Raw genomic sequence first — 10,891 nt, 5'->3', positions numbered from 1 at the left:
AGAAGACATTTCTTACTTGTCCTGAAGTTTTAATCACCCAGGGAGTATTTTTTTTTCAGGAAATGACTTATAAAACCACTTTCCCAGCAAACAATCTCAGCACTCACATTAAAAAGCAAAATCAATGTAAGGAAGTCTGCAAGACAGCATGCACTTATGTTACAAATGGGATATTCTAAAATGTCTTCCATTAGAAAATGTCACCCTTGAAATAAATTGAGTCGTTATGGCTATACTAAATCAATATGCCCCACTAAGATAAAAAGAATCAGGCAAGACCCAGCCCCATGGTTAACCCAAAATTCATGACAACTAATGAAACAAAGAGACAAGACCTGGGCATCTTGTCATGCTCTGAAAACACCAGTAATTCTTCAACAATTTAAACACAAGAAATTTCACTGAACAAAACTTTAACATAAAAAAATTCACTGAACAAAACTTTAAGCATAACAGGAAACAACACTTTTACAATGCACAAATAACCCATCAAAATAATCTCCTAACAGTTTGGTCCCCTATTCAAAAACTGTTAAATCCAGTCCACACATGCAAACAAAAACACTGACCTGATCAGCCCCCATCTGTAATACTTTCAACACTCACTTTATTCATATAATAATCACCTTAATTAAGAATGGTGCTACATTCAACCTACCTCCCCAGTTAAACAAAACTCATTCTTTCCATTTGTCCTTTTGGTAAGTCCCAGCTTCCACAATAAAGAAATATCTTCTTAAACTCAAACCAACAACCCTTGCTGTGGACGACTCTCCTCCAGAATTTTTCAGAAAATAAGCAGATGCAATCGCCATTCCAATTTCTATACTTAATAAATCCAAACAGGAATGCTGCACTTCTTCCATTTGAAAAAAAAAACAGGCTTATATACTGCCTTTACACAAAAATAGATCCTTATAAAATTATTCGAGTTATAGACCCATTGCCATACATCCACCAGTAACCAAGATTCTGGAAAAGTGTATCCATGTACAATTACTAAACTACATAATCGCTATCAATCAACTGTCCCTTTCCCATCATGCTTTTCAACCTCACCACAGCACCACCAGAGCTCTATTTCAATTCACAGAAATTATAAACAAAAACAGAAATACAGGGATCCTTGTATCCTTCCTCTTCCTGGACTTGTCAAACTGTGTCTCATAGCAAACTTCTGCAAAAACTTTCTCATCTAGGAATCTCACTTCTCTCTGTCTCTCTGTCTCTCTGTTTCTCTCTCTCTCTCTCTCTCTCTCTCTCCATCTCTCCTGATTTAGTAGCTGCCTTGTTGATAGGTGCCAAGCTATAACTTGGAAAAAATCTATACTCTTCCTTTCATAAGACTAACACAGGCATACTACAAGGCTCCATACTTGGGCCCTTACTGTTCAACATATGCATAAATTACCTTTACTCTGCCAGCAAACATGCTGACTTTGTCCAATACACAGATGATTCTACATTCCTTTGTTCTGACCCCAACTTGACCACATTTAAGAGCTGACTCAAGAATCATTTTTGTCTATAGAATTTTAACTAGATAGCTCAGAACTCCTACTTCACCCTAAAAAAACTAAGCTCTTACTATTTACTTCAAAGTCTCTCTTTCATACCAAACTTGACCTTAATATAATTTAGGTGATAATATTAAAACTAGTAGTAGTAGTACCACATGTTAAAATCTTAGTGTCCTAATAGATAAAAAAAATGAAATCTGACATTCATATCCAAACAACCATTTAAAAAAAATCAAAAACTTGGCCAAACCTTTTCCCAGAGACAGCACAAGAGAAAGACTTGCCAAAACATATCTGATTCCTACGCTAATGTGTGTCTCTCCTATATTCACAAACCTACAAACGAGCAAAAATGAAAGCTAGAGCAATGCTTCAACAAGGTAGCAAAATTAATGGCAAATCTCCCTCATAGAACTCATCACTGCAGAGCCCAACAACAAATAAAATGTCTAGAACTCACCAACCAGCTACAATACTCATATATTACCACATCCATACCTCTCAACTGTCCAAATTTTTGCAGTGTCCAAATTTTGTCTCATATTTTTGGTCTGTTCCTCATAAAATTTGTGGTTTTCTGGCAAATTACTGAGGATTTATTTCATTAAATAATACTAAATATTGAGAGATACTTGAGTTTCAGACTTCATATTCTTAAGAAATACATACAATAATAATGCAAAATCTTTTATTCTTACAATATCTTTATGTTTATATGAGCAATATTTAAAATATGTCTCTGTTTTGGGGCCTTTGTCCCCCAATTATTTTTGGCTTTGTCCTTATTTCTTGCACCATGAGGTTGTTAAATATGACCACATCCTATAAAATATTAAACTTCCCTAAAACATATCCTGCTCTATAAAATGTGCTACTACCCTACTCTCTGAAAAGACAGCTCCTCTCCAAAGAAAAACATCTACTTATTATTTCTGAATCACAAAATATGGGTGTTGGATGTTCTCTTCCCCAACCATGTCTCCAAAATATGGAATAACTTTCCTCTACACTCAAATAACTTAATAGCAAACTTACTTTCAAACTAAACCTTAGCCAGCTCCTAATTGAATCCTGGCTTTGCTCATGTATATCACCTGGATAACATGAAAAGAAACCTCTTCTGCCTATACTATCCTCATAATTCTGTTCATACATACACACTGACTCATAGCTGTTCTACATATACCCACCAACCTACATTATCCTCCTAAGCTGTTTTACACATACCCACTATCTGTCGTACACAGTTCTACTCTAAAACTATGGCACCTTCCTCACTTACTTTGCCTTATGCGCTTCTCTCTGCCTCCCTCTCTACTACTCTTCCTCCCCACTTCCCTTTCCACTAAACACCATCCTCCACTATTCTTTCTTCCTCCCCGGCACAAACTTCTACTACATTCTACTTTCCTAACTAAAAATACACCCCTTCCCCTCTATCCTCCTGAACTCTTAAATAATATCTATCTTCCTTTCATAATTACTCAACCTACAACTTTCTCATTATTGGTATATAATATATATGGGATGCATACTACTTTGTGAATAAAATACTTATGCATTTACCTTACTAGTTTTGTGCTTTTCACTGTATTTGGTGCTGGTGTTTTTTGTCTACTTGTTCCAGTTTCTGCCGTGCACCTGGTCTTATTTGCAGAGGTTTTTTTTCTTGACTATATAATATATCTGCCACTTTAAAACAAATTAACATACTCTCGTGTAATATCTCTTACTCTCTACCACATGCATCTCCAAATATCTCTTGACCTTTGCACAGTCTGCCAGTTTATCATTTACTCCTACATGCCACACTTACTATAGAATTTCCCTTCTTAATAAACCAATACTACATCCATCTTTGTATCTTGTCCAATTGTTTTCTTTATTACTAAAGCTATGTATCACTGCTCTGAATTGCATTGTATCTGTCTGCCAAAACTGCTCTGTAGGTTTCCAGAATATTCCTCTATACTGCTTGTCAAACTGAATTCAGCATTAAGAATGATATGCTTTTTGGAACTCCTAAATCCTAACTACTATGTTGAAAGCATCACTCAGAACTATATATAAGATAAAAATTCTCTTTGTGTTCAAAATTCCTAATGTATTATCTTCTGTTATATCATTACTGTGCTGTTAATTTTATACTATTTTCTTTTATTGTAATTTTTATTGTTATTGCAGCTTTTCTCCTTAGGCTTCTGCTGAAGAGGGGCTGTTATGCCCAGTCATACTTTCCCAGTAAACAAAAGTAAAATAAATAAGTAAATAAATGAATAAAAACATGACTAAGAAATATAACTCTGTGGTATCTCTTTAACAACTTTTTGCAGTAATGAATGCAAGGCTATTGTGATTATGAAATTATGCAATGGTAATTCCACCTGCTAACAAGTAAACTGGGAGATCTTATCATACCATAATCTTGTAATTGGGCTGGTTAAGCTACTCTCTTGCCAGAAAACGAAAGTGAGATTGCAGAGTACTAATAACAATGCACATAAGGCACCATTTTTTTAGCAGTTTCGTGAAACCCTATTCTTAGGTCTCTCAGGGCTATTAACACTGCTAGACCAGGTAAGAAATGTATTGAATGCACTAAACTCAGTTATATGGCACAGTTCTCATTTAAACCTCCACCAGATACATTTACCCACTATAAATGACCTCATTAGGTGCTTAGAATAATGTCCCTGTGTCTCTCGCTTGTGAGCAGTGGATGTGATCGGTTCTTTGAGCTGACACTTGCTAAAGATGTTATGGCATCAACATCCTGAGTAGTGTTTGATAGTGCAAAGCAAGTTTTATCATGCAGTCCTGTTGTTTAGGTCTGGTCTAGTACCACTCTTAGACAGCACATATCTTCAGTCATTTGGGTAATCAATCCTTCTGTTACAGATCAGGTAATACATCCAGCCTTGGGCTCAATCTGATTAGTTGTCTCCAAATAGTAGATGGCAGTTGACATTATTTTAGTGGTACTAACTTTAGATCAGCCATTTTTTTCACACTTACTTGTTGAACATGTACTCAATGAACATTTTCAAACTAGTTTGTATAACTTCACAGGTACCATACCCTACATCTAGAGCATATTTTTGGTTCCAGTCCTCAAAATAACTTGATCCATTTGAAATTTACTTTTCCTGCACTCTCTGGTCAACACTTTCTAACCAATGATAAGACTTCTTTGTTATGTCTTCCTTAAATCAAGACACTGTTTTGTGTAGACACATATGAACCTGTGGTTAACCTAAGTCCATTCTGGAATGTGTGTTCCTAGTGTAAAATAATGCAGAAAGAGTACAGCATTGGTGGTTAAATGTAAGGCATTATAATGAATAAAATTAATTACTATATGCTGCATAGACCTGCCATGGGGACTCAATTCCTTCTCAGTTTCCTGGAATCGTTTCACAGAGTTTTTCATCCAATCCATTTGAAGCTGGATTGTTGCATACAGGGTAAAGTGTTCGATAGTCCACTTGACAAAAATCATAACTGTTTCTGACTGGAACTATGGGCAGTTGCCAGTATTTGATTGTTTTTATAATTCATTTCCTGAAAACACAATACTTAGTGCAGATATCTTTTTTGTCACATATGACTCCATACAAATGACTTCTGGCCACTATGGGTGCATTCCCTGCTCTTTGCAACACTGAGGCCCCGAAAGGACTGACAAAAGCAACATTTAAATGTTGCTAAAGTGTAGGCAGTCGTATCTATGGATATAGAGGTGTGTGTGTCTGCAATGGATTTCATACTATACAACATTCAGCCTAACTTAATAAATTCATAGTTTGTCATCTTATCCCCCATCCATCCATCAGTTCCGGACACTGCACTTGACCTTTTCATTCCTACTACAAGGCCTTGAACTGGCTCATTCATTCCCATGTGAGGGCTAGAGCCTTATGTCTCATTTATTCCCCGATAAATGCAAGAGCCTATAAGCTCATTCATCACAGAGAATTGAGAAGAGAAGAGAGGGGAAGGGAAGAGAGAAGAGAAGGGAAGAGAGAAGAGAAGAGAGAAGAGAAGAGAAGAGAAGAGAAGAGAAGAGAAGAGAAGAGAAGAGAAGAGAAGAGAAGAGAAGAGAGAGAAGAGAAGAGAAGAGAAAGGAAGAGAAGAGAAGAGAAAGGAAGAGAAGAGAAGAGAAGAGAAGAGAGGAGAGGAGAGAAGAGAAGAGAAGAGAAGAGAAGAGAAGAGAAGAGAAGAGAAGAGAAGAGAAAGGAAGATAAGGGAAGAGGGAAGAGAGAAGAGAAGAGAAGAGAAGGAGAGAGAGAAGAGAAGAGAAGAGAAGAGAAGAGAAGAGAAGAGAAGAGAAGAGAAGAGAAGAGAAGAGAAGGGAAGAGAAGAGAGTTGGGTCCCAAAGGGTTGTCATGCTTATTATGGCCCATTCAGAGGGTTGTCATGCTTATTATGGCCCATTCTATCCTATCTAATCCCACTCATGTTATGGCTAGAGGAATGCACCAATGTCACAAGTCAAGGGACTCCCAAAAAATTGACCTTCACCCATTCGCAGGGAAGAGAAGAGAAGAGAAGAGAAGAGAAGAGAAGAGAAGAGAAGAGAAGAGAAGAAGAGAAGAGAAGAGAAGAGAAGAAAGAAGAGAAGAGAAGAAGAGAAGAGAAGAGAAGAGAAGAGAAGAGAAGAGAAGAGAAGAGAGGAGAGAATGGAAGAGAGAAGAGAAGAGAAGAGAAGAGAAGGGAAAAGAAGAGAAGAGAAGAGAAGAGAAGAGAAGAGAAGAGAAGAGAAGAGAAGAGAAGAGAAGAGAAGAGAAGAGAAGAGAAGAGAAGAGAGAGAAGAGAGAGAAGAGAAGAGAAGAGAAGAGAAGAGAAGAGAAGAGAAGAGAAGAGAAGAGAAGAGAAGAGAAGAGAAGAGAGAAGAGAAGAGAAGAGAGGAGAGAATGGAAGAGAGAAGAGAAGAGAAGAGAAGAGAAGAGAAGAGAAGAGAAGAGAAGAGAGGAGAGAAGAGAAGAGAAGAGAAGAGAAGAGAGAGAGAAGAGAAGGAAGAGAAGAGAAGAGAAAGAGAAGAGAAGAGAAGAGAAGAGAGAAGAGAAGAGAAGAGAAGAGAAGAGAAGAGAAGAGAAGAGAAGAGAAGAGAAGAGAAGAGAAGAGAAGAGAGTTGGGTCCCAAAGGGTTGTCATGCTTATTATGGCCCATTCAGAGGGTTGTCATGCTTATTATGGCCCATTCTATCCTATCTAATCCCACCCATGTTATGGCTAGAGGAATGCACCAATGTCACAAGTCAAGGGACTCCCAAAGAATTGACCTTCACCCATTCGCAGGTTATCTCTTGGTGTTAATGCAATGTGCAGCTCTCCTCCAAGTGGCTGCTTCTAAAACAATACCTCAGCTGTCCAGCTGAGGGTGGTGATGCAGTGGGCACTACAGCCCCCAGGATGAGAAAGCTGTACAGCCATTCACTTGCCTCTTCTCTGCTGCACAGCTTCCACTACCCATGTTGCTAGTTGACCCTAGCTTATATAGGTCATAGATACGGCTTTATCCTTCTATGCCACAGGGTCATGTTAAGCTTGTAGGTTTGATTGTCAAGTTTGCAACGTACTGGCTTTTAAAATGCTTTACTACTGTAAACCAATGATAATATATATATATATATATATATATATATATATATATATATATATATTATTTACTTCTCATACAAGTGTGTATTAAGATTATTGTTCAAGTAAGTTAGTGACTGACAGCAATTTTTGGAGATGTTGTGAAATGCTTCTGTCACATTTTTTTCTTTTATAGATATAACATTATGTTCCCTGATCTGGTGTTAGCTTTCCCCGCAGTTAAGTTTTAGATATGGACTTTTAAAGAAAAAGTAGATTGGACAACACTTTATAAATTAAGCAGAGGTCGCCACTAACACACACACACACACACACACACACACACACACACTTGCGCACACACACATTTATTTTTATTTATTTACTTATTTATTTATTTATTTTGATAACCAGTTAAATGGGCTGGTAGACAGACCTTTTCCAACCACAATCTGGCACCATTTTACTAAATGTAAACAGAAAATTATATGTAGAATAAAGGATACACAGAAATATACATAGCATAGTAACACAGTGGAGACAATGCATTTGTATGCCATTTACAATTATAAACAGAAGTGATATTGTTTACAGTATGTACAATTAAGGGTGACATTCATCCAGCACATAGGTAGATAGTACAACTGATTCACATGTTCCTTACTGCTTCATGCCTACAGCCCAAGCTGTGTGGGATCCCTAGCCCATTTATGGCAACAGTGCCTGAAAGGCAGACCACACACACACATTGTGCTGCTATTTCAGTGTAACTTAATTATGGCACTGAATTTACAATATCCACTGCCAGTATTGAACAGCGTAAATGTGATATTCAGGCAGTTCCTGTCCAGCCTTCTAACAGTTGGGAATATGACAGCTTATTAACAGACTATCAGTGGTTCTGAATGTATTATTCATGCCTCTTTTCTTGGCAGAACTCACAGGTCTCATTTTTTGATGGAAATGTCTGTCTGCTCTATGGTGATGCTTCTCACACACTGTCTGAAGAATGGCAGGTTCAACAAGTGAGGAGAATGCTGAATGTGAGAGTGAATCCAATACAGGGCTTCTCTGCAAAGTAGGAATACAACAAGAATGAGTGAAAAAAAAGAAATAACATGAAGGATGAGATCTGCAGTTTACCTGAATTTCATTAGCTCCATTTTTCACTAATTACCTCATTTGCATGTTCTTCTGGCATTCTCCTGGCACTTGGGACCAAAATATTAAAATGTATTCCTATTTCATAAAACTTTGTCTGGCAGTTGGCAGTGAGCTGTACTTCCAGTGGTAGTTGCCTGTGAGTGGTAGTTCCTGTGGTATTTGGCTGTGAGCTGTAGTTCCTGTGGCAGTTGGCTGTGAGCTGTACTTCCTGTGGTAGTTAGCTGTGAGCTGTAGTTCCTGTGGCAGTTAGCTGTGAGCTGTAGTTCCTATGGTAGATGGCTGTGAGCTGTAGTTTCTGTAGCAGTTGCCTGTGAGCTGTAGTTCCTGTGGTAGTTGGCTGTGAGCTGCAGTTCCTATGGCAGTTAGCTGTGAGCTGTAGTTCCTATGGTAGTTGGCTGTGAGTGGTAGTTCCTGTGGCAGTTGCCTGTGAGCTGTAGTTCCTGTGGCAGCTGGCTGTGAGCTGTTGTTCCTGTGGTAGTTGGCTGTGAGCTGTTGTTCATGTGGTACAGGATTCTATTCCCTCAGCCTTCAGTTATCTACTGTGAGACCTTGAGCAAGTCATTTAATCAGAAAGTCCTTGGTCGCAACTGGGACTTTTGACCTTGGTTCCTTAATGGTCTACTGGACCTCAAGCTGAGTAACTCTCTGTGAACCTCTAAAGGCCAGTCTTTTGCCAGAATATGCTGGCATTAGCAGTCCTTGTCTCCTTTATGAAATGAGTTACCTATGATCAGTTCACTGAAGCTTTCAAAAGATAAAAACAATTGATCAAAATATTCCATGTCCAGGCCCACACAAGGGTTTCTTGTGACCTGATTTGTTATTTTCAGGTTACTTCTTGTTTTTGTTTCCCTTTTCTCAGTGACTGAAACCAGTTCTCATCGTCATTTTTATGTTTCATTACTGCTACAGTAAATGGACGCATAATTGAATGAACAGTATCATGCAGGTGCTGCAGTCATGCAACATCCTATATATACAGGAAACATTGCATTTTCATATAGAAAACTGTCTGAACTATCAGTTCTTATTCTTATGCTACTATATTTAAACACCATGTGTACAAATATGAACTGTACTATGACTCCAAAAGATCTGTTCGACTTTTTTTGTTGGAAATGGAGTAGTCTGCCTCATCAGTAGTAAAAGATCCAGGAAAGCCAATCAGCTGTAGGACTCCTAGTGGATAAATAAATGTCAACACAAGTTATACAGGGGTAAAGACACTCAGCCTCCCAAAGCTCAGAGAGGAGATTGCAATCTCAGCATATTAAGTATGTTTAGGTCTGATGCACTTGTGACACCCATGCACTGGCCCAGTAATCAAGGAGCCTCAATCCTCACCACTAGCACCAGTGAGGTGCATGCACATTGTGGGGATAAGTACACAAACAGTAAAGCACAATTTCCCTTATGAGCACACAGAGATCACAGTCAGTCTGGGGCTGGTTTCTCCATTTCTCTCCAGATCCCAATTAAGACTCCCCACTGGCACAGCTATAGGGTCCAGATATCAGTCTAGTGGTCAAGCTAAAATCTCCAGCACCCTCTCTGTCCAATCAGTGCTTCATGTCCCTGCCCAAGTAGCTGACACACACACACACACACACACACACACACACACACACACACACACACACACACACACACACTTTAAGAATTGATTTAGATGCAAACCCTCCTGGGGAAGGCTGGCACAGGTTCTCCAGCTATTAGCCCTTTCCACCATGACTATAAGGTAGTACTGACTGCCACCAACCACGATTATCAGCTACTATAAGGCCCTTCCCAAAGGGTAACCAATTTCACTGTGTAATATTACTGTTATCCAAATAATAAGTGTGCCAAACAGCAAGACTATTGGAGTGGCTTGGACAGTATTACAAAATACATGCAATGTACTTTAAGAGCTTAAATTATCTCTACACAAAACAGTCACAGTTGAAACGTTTAAAATACTTAATAATAAATAATAAAAACACAAGACAAATCTCATCAATTCAACACAGTACTAATCAAGAGTTCAGACATCACAGGAACTTTAAAACAATATTGTAGGATAGTCTAGCATAAATATAGAAAACAGCTAGACTAATCTGGCTAAATTCCTATCTAACTCTAAGAGACACTATGTCCTAAATAACTTTACTTACAAGGCAAAGTGCTGATGAGTTGTTGTCAGCTTCAGACAAAATCCAAAATGCTCAATCTTTCTCTCTGAGAAAGTCTTAAATTGATGATACTCATTACTGCTGAGTCATTTCACTTTACATCATTTTTATCACTTCTCCTTTACTTCCCAGGCTAACAGAAACTCAAAATGCACATTTCTTTGTAAACTGCACCTGGCCAGGAAGTCACAGCAATAAAATATACTTTTACATGTAAAATCTAGCGGTTATCTCTGTCTTAATAACAATAGAAAGAATTTGCTAGCCCAGACATCCTGAATCCGAGCTTGAAATCAAACACAGTTGTAATTATTTGCTTAACAGCTTTCTTCCAGCAGGGTGCACTGTGGTTACATTTTTGAAGTTCAGCATATAACACAGTTTTCTTACATTTAGTTTTCTTTACATTTGTAAAACAAGCCTGTGGATTATATTAATATTTACAATGACATAGAAT

The 10,891-nt window shown here is 38.1% G+C and overlaps 1 protein-coding gene across 2 annotated transcripts in view; it reads right to left on the bottom strand.

The window, feature by feature from the left end:
• LOC122811888 (delta-like protein 1) overlaps positions 1 to 10,891 on the bottom strand; it is a 540,266-nt gene that overhangs the window by 146,143 nt on the left and 383,232 nt on the right. The gene's annotated exons all lie outside the window — the stretch shown is intronic.

This window comes from Protopterus annectens, chromosome 9.part0, assembly GCF_019279795.1.
Source record: "Protopterus annectens isolate FY-2018-M chromosome 9.part0, PAN1.0, whole genome shotgun sequence".
Taxonomy (NCBI): domain Eukaryota; kingdom Metazoa; phylum Chordata; order Ceratodontiformes; family Protopteridae; genus Protopterus; species Protopterus annectens.
The sequence above is the reverse complement of the archived record's forward strand: the minus strand, read 5'-3'. Positions and strand labels throughout refer to the sequence as shown.